Here is an 18,943-nt window from a genome sequence, read left to right as displayed (position 1 = left end):
TCTAACTTCCAATTTGTGCACTATTGGGCACGTGTTAACATCTCCCCTCTACTATTTTAAGAATTGGACACCTCACATACTCCTTTAGATCGAGGTAAAGGATGAAAGGCATTGCCTCCCTTAGAATGGGACGAGCAATGGCACTCGGGTGGCTAAAATGTTAACACCATTAATGGCGTGGCAAATATCGGCCTCACTGCGTGCCTCTTTTCTCCCAAGGATAGCACTCCCATTACCTTTGAGAAGGGCCAAAAAACAATGCCAGAAATGCAATGGGTTGAATGCTTGGCTTAATCGCAGCCACTGCATTTACAATGGACTGATTCCATTCCATCGCAGACCGACCCCCCTCCGTGCCACGTCAGAAAGTGATCAGTCAAAAGCAAACCCGCCTTGGTCCTGCTGCAGAAGGAATCGTCCAGCCTGGACTGCTGGTGCCAGACCCTGTCCCCTTCAAACAGGAGCACAGGCAGCCCCAGAGCGGTTCAATCTTTTAGGTTTCCTCCGGGAGGTCGCGCATGATCCACTGGCAAATGAGCAGGGAGCTAATGTCTGGGCATACGTTGCCTCTCTTTGACGTCAGTTCGGAAACTACTGAAAGTGGTGGTGATATGCCTGAATGAATCTCATTTGCTGTTAGTTACTCTGGCCACATTCCAGGCCATTTTTTTAAAACCACTTCGGACAGGAGCTGTATGCACATTAATCTTAGTCCCACTCCTACATGGACATCCAGCTCAAAATGACAAACCACATCTTTTAGACCGAGGACAAGCAAACCCAGAATGCCTTTGGCCACCTTGTGCCTTATCAGTGCGGTGCAACTTGAGTTCAATGGCCCGGTGAACATGGGATCCACATGTTGCTTAAGGGGATAACAAGTATTAGCACTCCAGGGCATTGATTTAACAAATGGGTGCTTTCTGGGGGTTGTAGTCTGTCATATTCAGTAGAACCAATTAGACTGATACACCTGCAAACAGTGCTTTTTGAAAGTGAGGGGCAGCACTGGAAGATTTGTGTCCCATGAATGATAGCGAGCAAGTCACCCAATGCTATTTAGGTAATTCAACATATCAATCAATCATCATTTGAAGAGCGCTGCACGGTCACCCCTGGGGGTACCTGGGAGCTGGGGTGCAAGGTCTCCGTCAAAAAACCAGGTCTTGTGGAAATGGCGGGAAGAGATGAGCATAAAAAGGCAAAACAGAGGTCAGAAAACTAGCAGAAAAGGTCAAACAGAGGGCAGAAAAACTGTCATAAAAGGCAAAACAGGCGGCAGAAAAACGAGCAGAAAAAGTGAAAATGGAGGTCAGGAAAACGATCAGAAAGGCAAAACAGAGCAAAAAACGAGGAGAGAAAGGCACAAACAAGGCAGCAGGTAGGCATTCAGCAGAAAGTAGCAGACGGCAGGCAAGCTGGACAAGAGAACTGTCGCAGGGGGAGCCGGCACAAGAACCTACTCAATGGGGTTGCATTGTGGCCTCCATTAAGTAGGTCCTGGGGTGAAGGGACACGGTGGGAGGAGGGAGACAGAGGGAAGAAACGAGCAGAAGAAGGCAAAACAGAGGGCAGATAAATGAGCAGAAAAGGCAGAAAAGAGAGCAGAAAAGGCAAAATGGAGGGCAAAAAATCTATTTTAAAAAAAATAAGAGGCTAAAAAAATGAGCTGAAAAGGCAAAAATAGCAGAAGAGTGCAAAGCAGAGATCAGAAAAAGGCAAAACAGAGGGCAGACAAAAAAGCAGAAAGGCAAAACAACGCAAGAAACAAGCAAACAGGGCAGCAGGTAGACAGGCAGTAGGGGATAGCAGACTGTGGGCAAGCTGGACTACCTAATGGTTAAGGTCTTGGACTCTTACTCTGGCCTCATAGCTACTGTCTTAACTCTTACTCTGGCCTCATAGCTACTGTCTTAACTCTTACTCTGGCCTAATAGCTACTGTCTTAACTCTTACTCTGGCCTCATAGCTACTGTCTTAAATCTTACTCTGGCCTCATAGCTACTGTCTTAACTCTTACTCTGGCCTCATAGCTACTGTCTTATCTCTTACTCTGGCCTAATGGTTAAGGTCTTGGACTCTTACTCTGGCCTCATAGCTACTGTCTTAACTCTTACTCTGGCCTCATAGCTACTGTCTTAACTCTTACTCTGGCCTAATGGTTAAGGTCTTGGACTCTTACTCTGGCCTAATAGCTACTGTCTTAACTCTTACTTTGGCCTCATAGCTACTGTCTTAACTCTTACTCTGGCCTAATGGTTAAGGTCTTGGGCTCTTACTCTGGCCTAATAGCTACTCTCTTAACTCTTACTCTGGCCTAATAGCTACTGTCTTAACCCTGGAGTCCAGTCGTACCAAGTGTGACTCCATGAAAGATACCAGCTCTGAAGAGCGTTATCACAGATAAGTAACTTTTGCTTCACCATTCAGACTTTTATAGACCTGTGTGTTTTCTTGATGTCAAAGGGAAGTCCTCCATAGATTTTGGAGCTTTGTAAAATCCCAACACAAGGAACTGTTGCTACAGGTAAATATGTTCTACTATCCGCACTGTGAACACATGGCTGTTCTATGATGTCTGTAATTCCCACCACCATTCGTTTATCAAATCTTGTGCGCACTGTGTCTTTAACGGGTATTCAGGGTGCGTGTTTGTAGGCGTGAATCATGACTCTGAGGTGAACTGTTCATTTCTGACAAAAGGGCTCACTCCGGCACGATTTTCAGGTTTGAGCCTTTCCCCTAAATGAAAAGGCATGTGGTTTCTGAAAAGGTTGGCATTTTTGTTTTGGCATCAGCACACGACCTTCAGGAGTGTACGCTAAGAACACCTAAGTAAGGTACTGCAGGCCAGTGTAGAGCTCTGTGGTGTGGTGTGGTGTGGAGGCACAATATGCACGCCTTCCTTTGTGAGGTAAGCGGGACTAGTGTCGGCTCACCAGGCTGTAAGAAGCTGACGGGTGGCAGTGACTGACCTTTTTTTACTTCCTCCTTGCGAGGGCAAGTGGCCTACTTGACTATCCATGTTCTAACCGTGTCCTGTGCTACCTCTCTGGGTGCCCGTGGACATGTGACTACTTCCAGTGTGGCATAAGATTGCCAGGAGTAATTGTGCCATGCTACCCTATGAAATCATGTAAAGGGTTGTGTCCTTTGGGCTGGAAAAGCTTTAATCAAATATAGGCTGGAAACGACAAAAATCTATTAGGCCAGCTGGATACATCACAATTAGTATGCCAGTGAGTGCCATTAAGCTGGAGTTTACCACGCTATGGCTGCGGCAACACACGGTCAGAATCCTGCATCATCCCTGGGACGGTGGCACTGCAGTCTAAGTGGCCTCAAGCAACCGTCTGTTAAACGCCATATGCACCAGCCTCAGAATGCGCACTCTACTTGCACCACTGAAATAGATCTCATGAAGGGGTCTCTCCGCCAGTGAATCAAATAATTACAGGCTTTAGCGTCTACTCATACAATGGAATTGTACATATTACCTCCCTCAGAGATTCCCAATTAGGCCAGAAGGAATCCTGGCTACCAAGTCTTTGTCCTGAGGAGGCCCCTTTTAACATGGACCGAAACACATCAATACCATTTGCCAAGGGGATCAGACCAGCCAAGATGACACCAGTGGGGCCTCCATAAGAACCTGATCAGAAGGCTGTGCTAGCCACATGGATCAACAGGGTCACTCTCCCTTTGCACAGTTTGAATAGTTGGGAGCTACAGCACTCCCAAAATTCATTTTCCCCAATACACAACTTTCTAATTGCTTGTGAACTTGTGTTTTTGCTTGCATAACTCCTCCTTTACGGGTCACAGTGTTTCAGCATTAAAGTATTCAAAACCATATGTTGTTGCAAGTAATGTATGAGATGTTGTTTTAGAATCTTGCCCTTCTCGTACTGTGTATATCACTATGTAGGAATTAATGAAATACTGTAAAATGGAAAGTTGATTGATTGTGTATAAAATATCATATTGAAACAAGTGAAAGTGTTCTTTTTTTTCTTTGTGAAATAAATCTCTCTCTGTCCAGGATGATACATATATATTGTTTTTCCTTTTCTGCTTTGTTGCTCTGTGGGCACAGTGAAATCCATCTTGATTTCGGTGTCGGACAATATGCAAAATGGAGGTTGCAGAGCCAGTCAAACTAGCATAGTGCATTGCTGGCATCCCTGAACATTCTGGAAAGCACCAGTCTGAGGTATGGTAGGGTCGAGTCAGGAATCCCTTTGAAACGCAGCAGTATCCAGCTGCTGTGATCATTCCCTTTTGGGAGGTGGTTTAGTTGAGGCCTGTTTGCTTCTTAACTAACAGTGCTCCTCTGCTTCCCGGCAATAACTGCAGCACTCCATGGCATCCTCACCCCCCTCCACATCTCCCGTTGAGGGCACCTGAAAAGGGGTAGATATGGTTGAGATTGGAGAAACTGCGGAAAACATCAGTATTTACTGGCAGAAGTACTGGTCCTGTAGATCTTATTCCAGTGAACTGGGTAATAAAGGTGTGCTGCGCCCAAAGGAGCCAGCAAGGAAAGGTTATAACACAAGAGGGACTGACCCTTTAAAAGACCGACTAGAGAGGTCAGTGATTCACAGTTGGAGGGCGCTGCTGATAGACTTGTGCCCCATGAGTGATTAGCATCAGCGAGGTTATTCCGCATTTGTGCTAGTACACTTGAGGGAGGAAAAGTGCCTTGTGGTTAGTGATACTGTATACAAATATTAGTTCCTTATTGTAGATGTGAGCAGGTAGCGATTTTGCAATATTGTGTTTTTGTGGAAGAAAAGCTGTGCTTAATTTGAGCCGGTGTTTGCCGATGCTCTGCACTGGCACTTAATTTTCAACTCTGGCACTTACAACCATCCATCAATTAGCGGCGCTGCTTATCCATTTTTCAGGTGAGCACATCGAGTGTTTAATAATACAATATACATAAAAAATTAATAGTACCAGCCATCCAGGCCATTTTTAAGCTTTGGGTGACTTGGAATAGTCCGAATTATCACACACGTGTGATGGTTTGTAGCTGTGTTTATACCGGTGCTGGCAGGGCCAATGGGTGGTGCAAGCTGCAGTGGCCTCTTGAGAATGGCCCAGACATTTGTTTTTTTACAACTTAAGCACTGAAATAAAATACTTCTCTTTTTACGAGATCAAGCACTGGCTAGACATTCCATCTATGGGAAGGTTATTTTTGTGCAGGTTGAGCTCGGAATCTGATCCCAGACCACCACCAACCACCCTGAGTAAGCCTTGGACTGCTAATCCACGTCTGCTATGAGAGTCGAGTGCTTACTGTGTTATCTTTTTGCTCAGTCTGCAGAGCCGAAGTAGGGCCTGTCTGTGGAACATCGGTAGTAAACTAGGCTGCAGTCCCACCCCCACACCCCAATGGTTGGGGCCCAGCGAGCCCCAGAACCTCCCCGAACTGGTTCTGACAAGGTGCATCTGAGGTCACATCCGGTTGTGTGTATAAGAGATAAATGTACATCTAAGTCTAACTTGCTAATGGTGGATTAAGTATTTACCGTGCTGCTGAGGTAAAGGAGGCCATGAATTAGAGGCGTGAGGAGCAAGTTTTGTCTGAGGCTTGGTAAACTGTGGTAATATGCTGAATTTATAAACACAGGCATTTTGTTTGTTTTCTACAGTTTCTCTACAAGGAATTAACAGCTGCAAGGCATTCAAGAGCTCTACCTCCTAAGACCAGCAGCTCTGTGTGCGGGGCTCGCTTCCTGTTCCTGTGTGTGAAACCTACAGCACGTGCAGCGCCCCGCCACCCCTGAATAACCTCTCGAAATACAGGTGAGTAGCAAATCTCTTCCCTGTGTTGGTTCACAAGCTTGCTTTCCCTAACAATCTCTAGTCTAAAAGTATGTGGTGCCTTTTTTAGGAAATGCATGGTGTGTTATTTATACTGTATCTTGGCGCTATTCGTGACTCGTACTAGCAGAGTGATGTCTGCTGTTGGCGATGTCCCCAAGTGTGGCGCAACCTATTAAGGCCTTACACTTTGACCTTCTCCGGACAATTTGTAAATATTTGTATGATGGTGTGAACTAACTTGTTATGGGTTTGAATATAGGCGGTACACTCTAGTCTATAGTCATTGTACACATGCACGAGCACATCTGCCGGTGCCCCAATCTCATGTTACTGTCTCATTGTCTCCTATCTACCGGGGCCTGCATCTCACAGTTTCGCCCAGTGTCAGAGTTTCTTGCCTTTGTCACTCTGTCCCAATGTCCCAGGGCCACTATCGCATTATCCTCAACTCCCCATCCTAATGTTGGTTTCTCCCAGTCCGAATATCAAAATGTATCTTATCTCAGCATCTCCCAGTGGCAGTTTCAAATATATCAGTAATGCCGATCATTTTGTTTTAATTGATTGATTGGAATTGAAAATGTTTCAGTTCTGAATGCATGAATCAATGAATGAAACATTGCTAAGGTTTGGGGCTTGGGTAGCTGTCTTCAGAGTGTCTGTCACTTCCGTACTCCCTCCCTAACATTACTTTCCTCTGCAGCCTCTCACTCAGATCTTTTGGCCTTTTTCTGGAATCCTCCGTCCGCATATTTCACACGGCATCTCTTTCCTCTTTAGTACTCTTTTCACCAGTCCTCCTGAACGTACTTTTATTTCCTCCTAATCACCTTCTCCCTTTACACATATGCATCCCTACACACTAAGCCCTACATTTTCTTTTTGTGTTGTCCAATTGTGTGTCTTTTGCTTTCTCGCCGTAAGTGCGCCGGATATGCCCAGACGTGGGTCCCATGCTCACTGTGCCTCTGGATTCAAGCTAGCCTGGCTGATGAGGGGTGAAACCCTGAAACCGGTCCTAGGATGCTTGTTTAAGGTCCAGGGAGGACCGGACTTGGCAGTTCGGGCTGGACTGTTCCCTTGAGGCACAGGGTCAAGACTGATTTGTATATGGCCAGGTCTAAACTGGGGTGGCATGGTGAGCAAAAGAATGATGGATTTAACCCAGATCTCTTTACTGGGGGTGAATGTTTTGATTTGTTCTGCATTCCGTCCATCAATTGTGTGTCTTTTGTTGTCCATATTTTGACAGCTGTGGACCTGCTTCATTCACACTTTTCTACTATTACAACTGGCACACATGACCATTGCTTTGTACACTCTGAAGACGGGCCAAGGATTGGCCCGCAGGTAGGTACGGTGAGGATCAGCACTGTCTTCTGCCTCGCCTTCGAGGGTCTCAATCATTTGCTGTCCTAAATATATATCAACGTCCTGAATTCACTCGGACACCTTAGGCGTCTTGGTTCACAGTATGCAATACACAAGAGTCATATGTTGCCTGTAAAAAAAAAAAAAACAAAAAAAAAAAACAACAAAAAAAAACCTGAAAACTAACATCTGGAAGTAGAAAATCTTAAGAAATCCAAGACGAAAATGTGAAATTTAAACAGGCGCTGCATTACTGACCGGGATTACCTCAGGAATGTTTAGTCACTGTTGAGAAATTGATCAGTGTTTTTATCTGGAGCGTTTGGGCATGAATATTGGACCCATTTCAATGCCCCGTTTTGTTTACTGTTGGTTCTGTGACCTGGCAGAGCCTTGGCCATTCTCTTTGCCCGAGTGTCAGCCTCTCCTTGTCCCCGACTCCCTGTCCGAGTGTTCGTGTCTCCCCATCCCAGGATCTCCTTGCGGCAGGGCCATCCTGTCGCACTGTCTCCCGGTCCTGTGGTGGGCGCTGCGGATGCACAGGGGGAGAATCAATAACGCTGGTAACCACGTGGAATATAGGGTTTCATGTCTCGCCCCCCAAGATTGTGTTTTGAAATGGGGTGACACTAAGTTGTATCTATGGAGGCGTGCTGTTTTCGGAGGGTGCATATTCATGAGAAAATGGTTAAGACCCTCCAAATGAGGGTGAGTTGGGTATGCTACCGTGTGTTTTTGGTTTGTTTTCCAGCATCCCAACCTCTCGAAGTACAGCACTGCCGATGTGTGTGGTACTGACCAGTGGGGCGACAAGGCTGCTTTACTCTTGTGCCCCTGGTGGTGGCCCCAGACCTGGTATTCTGTAGTGCAACCCCACTGCCTAAGTGCAGAGGCCCCTCATCCTCCTCTACCGACCACCCACCTGCATTAACACCCCAAACACAGACCTCTGAAGATCGTCTCGTGATCGTCAGGCGCCTTGAAATGCTGCCCTGTTTTTGGAGCCTGTTTACGTTTTCCTCTCTCTCCATGTCACACTCCCTACCCGAATGCGGTCCGGTAGGTTTTGGCCCAAGTAGGTGTTCAGAAGCGTGGCTGTCCATGTACAAATGTACAAGATCGCCACTCCCCCTCCTTGCCTGACGTACATTACGTATGTATCAACTGTTACGCATGCCTTATAGTTGCAGCGTCTCACATTTTGCACCTTACTAGGAGTGGCACTGTCACACTGGGCTGGTCCCGGTGTTGTCCTGAAGAAGAGCTGGGGAAGCTCGAAACTAGTTGACCAGACCATATGCTAGGCACACCTATTCATTATAGCTAGGGGCCTTAGCATATCACCCCATTTTAAAACCTATCAGCTAAGAGCATCAATAAAGTTTATTTGGCCCACTAGCTGATTATTTTTAAATCCCACTCCACTCTTTCACTTGCACTACACATAGTCTGATCTTTTAGTGCTCCTACGTAATTCGCAAGTCGCAGCACGCCTCAGTCCGTAGAGGACTGGGAGGACCCCAATGATTAAGCATGTCACCGTGGGGAAACCCTGGTGAGTGAGCGGACTCAAGAAAAGGACAATCTTTTCCTTTTTCTTTAATTGGGGTATTTCAGAATCGAGTTGTTTTCTGGCACCTCCCATCCCCCTAGGTTAGGTTATTTTAACTTGACTAGCTCAGGTTGTTCTTTGATACACTCCCTACCCCACCACCTCCTCCTCTCCAGCCTCTTCCCACCGACCGCAGGGTTCCTGGAGCTTTGCAATAATTCCCGCTCCCTCCGGTGACTCCCTGCAGTGTTCGATCGCATTCTGGCACAACAGCTCCACCCAGCGGACAAATTCTGCATTATGCAGTATTCAGGCGCAAACAGACTTGTATAATGATTTTTCCAAATCTAACTTCCAATTTGTGCACTATTGGGCACGTGTTAACATCTCCCCTCTACTATTTTAAGAATTGGACACCTCACATACTCCTTTAGATCGAGGTAAAGGATGAAAGGCATTGCCTCCCTTAGAATGGGACGAGCAATGGCACTCGGGTGGCTAAAATGTTAACACCATTAATGGCGTGGCAAATATCGGCCTCACTGCGTGCCTCTTTTCTCCCAAGGATAGCACTCCCATTACCTTTGAGAAGGGCCAAAAAACAATGCCAGAAATGCAATGGGTTGAATGCTTGGCTTAATCGCAGCCACTGCATTTACAATGGACTGATTCCATTCCATCGCAGACCGACCCCCCTCCGTGCCACGTCAGAAAGTGATCAGTCAAAAGCAAACCCGCCTTGGTCCTGCTGCAGAAGGAATCGTCCAGCCTGGACTGCTGGTGCCAGACCCTGTCCCCTTCAAACAGGAGCACAGGCAGCCCCAGAGCGGTTCAATCTTTTAGGTTTCCTCCGGGAGGTCGCGCATGATCCACTGGCAAATGAGCAGGGAGCTAATGTCTGGGCATACGTTGCCTCTCTTTGACGTCAGTTCGGAAACTACTGAAAGTGGTGGTGATATGCCTGAATGAATCTCATTTGCTGTTAGTTACTCTGGCCACATTCCAGGCCATTTTTTTAAAACCACTTCGGACAGGAGCTGTATGCACATTAATCTTAGTCCCACTCCTACATGGACATCCAGCTCAAAATGACAAACCACATCTTTTAGACCGAGGACAAGCAAACCCAGAATGCCTTTGGCCACCTTGTGCCTTATCAGTGCGGTGCAACTTGAGTTCAATGGCCCGGTGAACATGGGATCCACATGTTGCTTAAGGGGATAACAAGTATTAGCACTCCAGGGCATTGATTTAACAAATGGGTGCTTTCTGGGGGTTGTAGTCTGTCATATTCAGTAGAACCAATTAGACTGATACACCTGCAAACAGTGCTTTTTGAAAGTGAGGGGCAGCACTGGAAGATTTGTGTCCCATGAATGATAGCGAGCAAGTCACCCAATGCTATTTAGGTAATTCAACATATCAATCAATCATCATTTGAAGAGCGCTGCACGGTCACCCCTGGGGGTACCTGGGAGCTGGGGTGCAAGGTCTCCGTCAAAAAACCAGGTCTTGTGGAAATGGCGGGAAGAGATGAGCATAAAAAGGCAAAACAGAGGTCAGAAAACTAGCAGAAAAGGTCGAACAGAGGGCAGAAAAACTGTCATAAAAGGCAAAACAGGCGGCAGAAAAACGAGCAGAAAAAGTGAAAATGGAGGTCAGGAAAACGATCAGAAAGGCAAAACAGAGCAAAAAACGAGGAGAGAAAGGCACAAACAAGGCAGCAGGTAGGCATTCAGCAGAAAGTAGCAGACGGCAGGCAAGCTGGACAAGAGAACTGTCGCAGGGGGAGCCGGCACAAGAACCTACTCAATGGGGTTGCATTGTGGCCTCCATTAAGTAGGTCCTGGGGTGAAGGGACACGGTGGGAGGAGGGAGACAGAGGGAAGAAACGAGCACAAGAAGGCAAAACAGAGGGCAGATAAATGAGCAGAAAAGGCAGAAAAGAGAGCAGAAAAGGCAAAACGGAGGGCAAAAAATCTATTTTAAAAAAAATAAGAGGCTAAAAAAATGAGCTGAAAAGGCAAAAATAGCAGAAGAGTGCAAAGCAGAGATCAGAAAAAGGCAAAACAGAGGGCAGACAAAAAAGCAGAAAGGCAAAACAACGCAAGAAACAAGCAAACAGGGCAGCAGGTAGACAGGCAGTAGGGGATAGCAGACTGTGGGCAAGCTGGACAGGAGAACAGTCACGGGGTGGGTCTACAAGAGGCCCCCCTAATGCTCCCTAGGCAAACATACGGAATAGGCGGTCATAATTTAAAAAGTATTACTATTAACGCTAGGTATGCTAGTGTTGTTTGGTCCCTTCCTATTGTCGTACTTTAATCTCTGGGACCGCGTAGGGGACAGGGCCCCACCCCTGTCTATCCTGGTATTAGCAAACCGCAAATGGTTAATGCGGTATGTACAAGTGCTTTATATATCGTTCTAGCTATGAATGCACTGTGTACACGTTGTTTTACCTTACTTCGCGGGTTCCATTTTGGAAGCGGTGGCCATCTTGTCATTGCCCTCACATAGGCTACAATGGAGCAAATACGGGCCTCACAGTACATGGGCTTTTCCTTTGACTTCTCTGTGACCTGGGCAGCTGGCTCCGCTGCCCCGGGTCAAACTGGTCTCACGAGCTCCCCTTCCTCCGGCCACCTGTGATTAGCATCAGGGCTTGACCCGTCATAAAACCCTTTCATTCTACACGAGCCCCCGGCTAATCTCTTTCACACCTGACTGTTCCTGCTTTATGACTTGTTTCCCAAAACAGGAGATGCTCATGTTTATGGGGGGGCCCATTGATATCCGATGTGGGATCTGAGCCTTACTCTGTAAATGATTGTGGGCTGGCCGAACTGGAATGTGGGACGGTCATCATGACTCTGCCTTTTCGTTTGAAATGTATACATGTAATGGCCATATCATAAACCTAGGAATGTATGCCTGAGGCAGGGAAAACTGTATTTAAGATGAAGTCCGTTTCTATGATTTTCAGCAGTCTCCTGAGAACATACACGCTGTTGTACTTCTAGGATACCTGTAATTGATCTGCAACCAATAAATGAATCTTTGACTTCACCCAGAAGACTCTGTGTTTCTGTAGGTCCGGAACAGGGAAGAACCCAGAAGTCATAGGGTGTGTGCCCCTGCACCGCTGGGACTAAAATACCCAGTACTTCACTATGAGGTCACAACGTGTGACGTTTTGGCAGTGTGTGCAATAATTTGGCCCATATATTTATTTTTCTTTATCTTCAGCCCTTGCTCTCACTATCTGTGGTGCTAGAGGTGTGCAAGCTAGGAGAACTGGGCCAGCCCTCCACGCCACGCTAATCACCCCTGGTGGTTGTGTAAGCTCTCTAGGGAGTTGAACCACTTTTTAGGTCTCGCCTAGCAGCGCGCATGCGCTGCCCTGCGAGACTTATTGTAAGGGCTTCAAAGAGCTCACCACACACACACACACGCTCGTGCGTGTGTGGCCAATTGCTTGCGGTTACCCGCACGGCGCAATATGTTTTGAATTCTCGTGCCCAGACACGGGCGCGATAATTCAAAACATATGGCCTGGTGCTCGCTCTTGCGCGCACCACTTGTGGGAGGCTGAATTCCTCGTTTCACTAGGCATGCAGGCCTGCTAGTAGCAGATTGCCTACTCTTTGACGCTGTCACCAGGGCACTATGCTTCCACTCCTGGACTATTGTAATTCTTCTACAGAACTCATCACACTGTGTAATAAATGAACTCCTAGGGCTGTAGCGGAGCTGTCCTCGTGACTAGGATGCCGAGGATCACACTACAAACAAGCTTAAAGTGAGAGGAGCGAGGACTAGCTTTCAAGTTACCGCGGGTCGTGTTTACTTGAAACCCAGCCCGGGTCAGATACGGACTGCGTGCCTGACGCTGGACCCCTCAGCTCAAATCTGTGTTGGCCACACGAAAAGCCACGTCACGACTGCTTGTTAATATTAATGTTGCCAGCCAGTTGTAACCAGCGGCGCTGATGACCTTTCAGCTTCACCGGTGTGTGCGCGCGCGCGCATTAGAAGAGACTGCTCGGCCACAAGGGCGCAATAAAACCCCGGGCACCCCGCTGTGTCCCAGCCTCTGAAACGCCCAGGGATAATGAGGTTAGGAAAGGTCAACTGGCAATTTACGGGCACTCGAGAGCCGGTGTGCCCGCTAATGACATTCTTCCACAAAGCGCGTGGGCTTGCGTTCGTGCAGGAACAACAAAGGGCCCCTGATTGCGAACATGTTGTTTTATGGCCAATCAGCTCGAGCAGAGCCACATGTTGCTAATTATCCCACCAAATCAAGGTCACGACTCCTCTGCAGACACCCAAAGTCCTCAATGACCTTTAGCAGACTTCTCATGTGTCCCAAGTCGTGCTCGGGTAGCTCACCCAGCTCAGCTTTGTTTTTTGCATTCTGCTTCTCGTAGTCACATTTATAGCAGTGTTACTACAAGTTACAGAATGCAAAGGGAAACATTAGACTGGATAAGATTCTGAGGCAGGGAACTGTGGATTTAAGAGGTCTGCTTCTCTCTGAACCTTTAGGATAAGTAGAACTGTTGTCTCACGGCTAGACTGACGACTTTGGAGCTGGGAAACCAAGGTTCGAGCCTTGGGGTCGACTCCACATCCTGTGATTCTGGGCAAATCACTTAATCTTTCCATGCCTACCAAAACAAGCATTGGCATAGCCAATAGGTCTCGCTTTTGGGACCTTATAAGTAGTTATGCAGCACAATATCCTTGGTGCAACAACATCAACCGTTGCATGGCCAAACACTTATAAGGTCCCAAAGGCGAGACCTATTGGCTATGCCAATGCTTGTTTGCCGTATATCATCTCACTGTAAGCTCTGCAGTCAGCATCCACTTCCTCCCTTTGCCTCTGTGACAAGTTACTGTAGCCTGAGCAGGGAACTCCCTCACACCCCTTGTGTTTGCACGACACGCCATGTTTCGGTATGGCATGTTACTGTAAGAACAGCAGTGAACTTCTTTCCACCACTTGCGCACATCCCTGTCCGCTCTCTACAGAGCTCACTGCCGACCTCGGTGCCTTCATGGCCTGTTCTTGTAGGCTCTGCAGGGAACTCGCTTCTGCCCCTGCAGCCTGCATATCTTATGTTACTGTAACCTCTGCAGTGAGCCCCCTAACCCCGTGCCTGTAAGGTTTGTTCGGAGCTCACACTCTGTCCCCTTTCACCTCCCCTGTCTGCCTGTAACCTCTGCAGTGAGCCTCCTAACCCTGTGCCTGTAAGGCTTGTAGAGAGCTCGAGCTCACCCTTTGCACCCTTTAACCTGCCCTCACCCCCAGCTGCCTGTAAAGCTTGTAGTACTGTAACCTGTGCAGGGATCGCGTACTTGCCCACAGTGCCTGTGTAGCTTTTGTGACCGTAACCTCTGCAGTGAGCCTCCTATCCCCCTAACCCCGTGCCTGTAAGGCTTGTGATACTGTAACCGGTGCAGGGATTGTGCACTTGCCACCAATGCCTGTAGAGCTTGTGTGACAGTAACTTTTGCAGTGAGCCTCTTACCCCCCTAACCCCGTGCCAGTAAGGCTTGTAGTGTGCCCACTCTCTGCCCGCTCACCTCTCTCCTCCTCGGTTGCCTGTAAGATTTATGTGACTGTAACCTCTGCAGTGAGCCTCCTAGCCTCGTGCCTGTAAGGCTTGTAGGGCGCTCCCTTTCTGCCTAAGACCTATGTTCCTGTGACCTCTGAAGGGACTGGGCGCCCCTCGCTCCACCTGTGCTCGGCATGGCCTTTGTTCCCGTGCTCCTCCGCGCGCCCAGGGAATGCGCTGGAACAATCGTCCAGTGTGCTGTGCAGCCCTGCCTCATGCCTACCCATGATGCACCGCTGCTGGCAGCCTGCGGGGCTTGGGCCTGGCGGGAGTGCAGCAGGGGCCGGGCCTGCCGCTCAGGCTCGTTCACTGAAGCTCACACTTGTGCCTGTGTCAGCAGGCCTTTCTCCTGTCAAGGTTATCTGGAGAAGGTTAGCGCCAGAGGGGGAGGGGGCAGGGAATTAATGGGGGCGCAGAGATGCCAGCAGGCTGCCAGGGTACTTCTCCGGCGGCTGGGATGTGTGACTGGGTCGGAATTAAAATGGCTCTCCGAGCTCAGAATCTCTGCGGTTATTATTCTGTTTTTTATGGAAGCTGTGGGCGAGTTCCCCTGGTCTCGGTTTTCCTCAGATACTCGGGTCCTTGTGCACTCAAAGCTGTTAAACGAATGCATCTCGTGTTAGATGATTCTGCAAGCTCAGCATGCTTCTGTGCATGTCGTACTTTGATATTTGGGACCGCGTAGGGGACAGGGCCCTACCCCTGTCTATCCCGGTATAGGCGAACCGCGAATGGTTAATGCGGTATGTACAAGTGCTTTGTATAACGTTCTAGCTATGAATGCACTGTGTACACGTTATTATACATCACTACGCGGGTTCCATCTTAGAGCGGTGGCCATCTTATGGTTGCCCTCACATAGGCTATAATGAAGCAAATACGGGCCTTACAGTACATGTGCTTTCCTTTGACTTCTCTGTGACCTAGGCAGCTTGGCTCCGCTGCCCCAGGTCAGTCCGGTCTCACGAGCTCCCCGTCCCCTGGCCACCTGTGATTAGCATCAGGGCTTGACACACCATAAAGCCTTTTCATCTCACACGAGCCTCCAGCTAATCTCTTTCACACCTGACTGTTCCTGCTTTATGGCTTGTTTTCACGAACAGGAGCTGCTCGTGTTTATTGGGGCCTATTGATATCTGATGTGGGATTGGAGCCTTGCTGGGTAAATAATTGTGGGCTGGCTTAACTGGAATGTGGGATGGTCATCATGACTCTGCTTTTTTCATTTGTAATGTACACGTGTATATAGCCGTATCGTAAAACAAGGAATGTGTGCCTGAAGCACAATATTTCGTATTTAAGGAGAAGCCCGTTTCTGTGTTTTTTAAGCAGTCTCCTGAGAACATACACGCTGTTGTACTTCTAGGATACCTGTAATTGGTCTGCAGCCAATAAACTGATTTTGACTTCACCCAGAAGACTCGGTGTTTCTGTAGGTCTGAAACAGGAAGAACCCCGAAGTCATAGGGTGTGTTCCCCTGCACCGCTGGGTTTAAAATACCCAGTACTTCAGTTGGCGCCCAACTCGGGATGATTTCAGTGGTACCAGTCCAAGCCAGAGGTTCGTGAGGAGCTTCGTGTGGAAATTCCGGAGAACGGCCGCCACTTCATCGACCCCTGCATGTCGACGTGGTCCGAAAGTCTTTTCTGCGAGGTTCTCCGCGTCCCGACGGCTACGAAGGACTGCTGCCCTGATTAATCGCCCTGTTTTGGACCCTTGACGATTTTTGGTAGAGCGAAACAAATCGAGAGAGTCTTCTGGTGACGCCATCGATCATCAATATTCAGTTAAGTATAAGTGGAGCGTCTCCCAATTTGTTTGGTATCCTTCTGGATCGCTTTGATTTGGAGTTTGCAAACGCCAAAGCCAGAGGACTCGTGTATTCGCGAGACTATCGTAATCGATAATCCTTTGAAGTTTGGAACTAGACTAGTGAGCGAATATGCCTGGTTCTAGTGTATTTGGTAGATTGTTTCGTTTGGGTTGTGGAAGGTACTTCCAGTTAGAGGATTCATGTCCGGTTCCTCCAATTGGAACTCCAACTTATGAGCTTTATGTAAAACATGGCGTGGGCCCCATTGCATATAATGAAGTATGGATCCGTTACACCAGAAAGGATGGAGTTTTAAAATGGCCCCAAAATGGTAGTTTCGAAACAGATATCTTAGATAATTTGGAAGTTAAATTGTTTAAAAAGAAAGCCCGGCCGGCAATGTTTGATTCTTTCCGCCTATGGCGAAAGGAAGCCAAACAGAAGGAAATTAAGCTAGCAAAAAGGAATAAGAGAGAAAAAGGTATGACAGTAATGCAAGCAGCTGTACAATTTAAGGATAATGAGGAGGAACAAATGAATGAGCAATTGCACAGACAGCGTAAGCTAGGGATCGACAAATGTTACCCAGCTTTACCGCACCTTAAACAGAATGTGTTAGAAGAAAAGGAGAAAGATCCCCTGATGTCGCATTTGCTAAGTTCACCACCTCCGTATGCGCAAAATGCTACAGCACCTCCGCAACCTCCAAATGCGCAGCCTGCAGTTAATTTGCCGCAAGCCTTACCGCAGCCACCAGCGCCTTTCCAATTGGCTCCTGTCCCTGCAGCGCAGCCCTCTCAAGGGCCGCCAGTTGTGTCACCAGTTGCCCCTGCGCTTCCTGCGACCTTGTCTAGTTCAGCAGCTGCCTCCCCTGACACTATTCCTTACACTACTCAAGTACCTGTTTCTACATCCTCTTTTCTTCCCTCTGTTTATCCCCCTGTGCTCGCCTCAACTTCTCCTTCAGCGCGACAACGTCTAGCTAATATAGTTACTAATTTAATGTCGCCTCTCTTTGAGTCATCTAGTGCGACTCCTGGTTTACAGCGTAAGCAATTGCGCAGTCAACTGCCTAACCCCGACGAGAAAAAGGTAATAGATCATATGGCGCGTAGGTGGATAGTTTTTCCTTCACTCTATGATGTGGAGTCAGTTGTTAACGTTTTTCACCAATGGGATGCTTCGAAACAGAGGTATGTGTTTGAGAAAATGTGTGAAATCCTCTGTGAGGAATTGGATGATAATGGTAAAGATCCGAGCCCGCAGGAGTTGTGTCGAGTGAGATTTGATTTTGGAACTGGTACAATTGTGGGTCGCGACGTAGATAAAGCGGTTGCGGTTGTATTGTCCTTCAGGAATGATGATTGTCAACGATCATTGTTTGAACATGATGTCCCTGTGGGGAAAAAGGTAAAAGCGCGACAATACCCCATGAGAGAAGTTCCCCCGGTATGGAAGGAAGCAGTTGCAGCTGATATTAATAACGGTATCGCTGCTATGCCAGCTCATTTCCAGCGTGTTTGGGTGCATGTTCCATGGAAGCGAAGTGAGGTGTTAGCGCTTAAGCAGACATTGCCTGATCCCCGTAAAAACCCTGCAGGATATTATAAAGAGCTGTCACAGACGGCAGGATCATGCGTTATGAATTTGGCAGACATAGATATGTTGTTTGGTAATGTTGTTCCACAGCCCCTATGGGGATCAATTCGTAATGCAGATCACGATGCAGAACTAGGCGCTACATGGGCTGACATCATTGCCGCAGACGCTAGACAAATTGGAGGCGCGAAACCTGAGCCTTTAGTAGCAGAACTCCCTGGTAGAATTATCACATACATGAAGACCATAATGCCCACGATGCGCGTAAATTGGGACAAACTATCTGCATGCAAGCAGAAGAAAGATGAGACAGTGTCAGATTTCTTTACCAGGTTTGAAGAAACGTTTATTGACCACAGTGGTCAAGACATGAGTACTGAAGGTGGCCAACGGTTATTTGTGGATAAATTTGTGCCGAATCTACTTCCTGAGCTATGTAAGAAATTAAAAGATTCAGAAAGTTCTTGGGCTGTTTTCTCTTCAGCACAAATACTGGCTACTGCACAGTATTATGAAAATAGAGATAAAGATGAGAAAGATAGAACAGACAAGAAAACGAAAGAGCTGAAAAAGAAGGTCCTTTTGCAGCAGGCTTACCAGCCACGTGGGGGACAAAATAATTATAGGCAAACACAAGGTGTCTATCACCAACCCCAACAGTTTCAGAATAACCAGCAAATGAATGGGTATTATCAACCACGTGTCCCTGTAGGTCCCAACCAATGTTCATATTGCAAAGAGGAAGGTCATTTTAAATATAGTTGCCCTAAATTAATGCAGCGTAACAGTAATACGTATGGCGCAAGAGGTAGGGGTGGTCAGCAAGCTCCTAGAGGCAGAGGGCGTGGAAATGTTCCCCAGAACGCGCGTCCTCTTCCGCCTCAAGATACCATAAATAGCTTTGATCAGCAAGCCAACGCGACTGGTAATACAGCTCAGTACTACAATAATGATTATTATGCAGAAGACGACAATGTAGAAAATAATGATTACTAGGACAGCCAGAGACCGAGAGAGGGAGTTGTTTCAGTGCCAGTGGATCAGAGCACCGTATGTTAAGGTGACTACAGCAAATGTAACGGAGCCCTTTCTGCTAGACACTGGTGCTGCAAAGAGTTCAATCATGCATTCAAAACTCCCTG

The 18,943-nt window shown here is 47.6% G+C and overlaps 1 pseudogene; it reads left to right on the top strand.

The window, feature by feature from the left end:
* Nucleotides 1-4,419: 4,419 nt before the first annotated feature.
* Nucleotides 4,420-18,943, top strand: part of LOC146798264 (actin-binding protein WASF2-like) — a 126,193-nt pseudogene continuing 111,669 nt past the window's right edge.

Source organism: Triturus cristatus, chromosome 9 (assembly GCF_964204655.1).
Source record: "Triturus cristatus chromosome 9, aTriCri1.1, whole genome shotgun sequence".
Lineage (NCBI taxonomy): Eukaryota > Metazoa > Chordata > Amphibia > Caudata > Salamandridae > Triturus > Triturus cristatus.
This window is presented reverse-complemented; position numbering and strand designations above follow the sequence as displayed.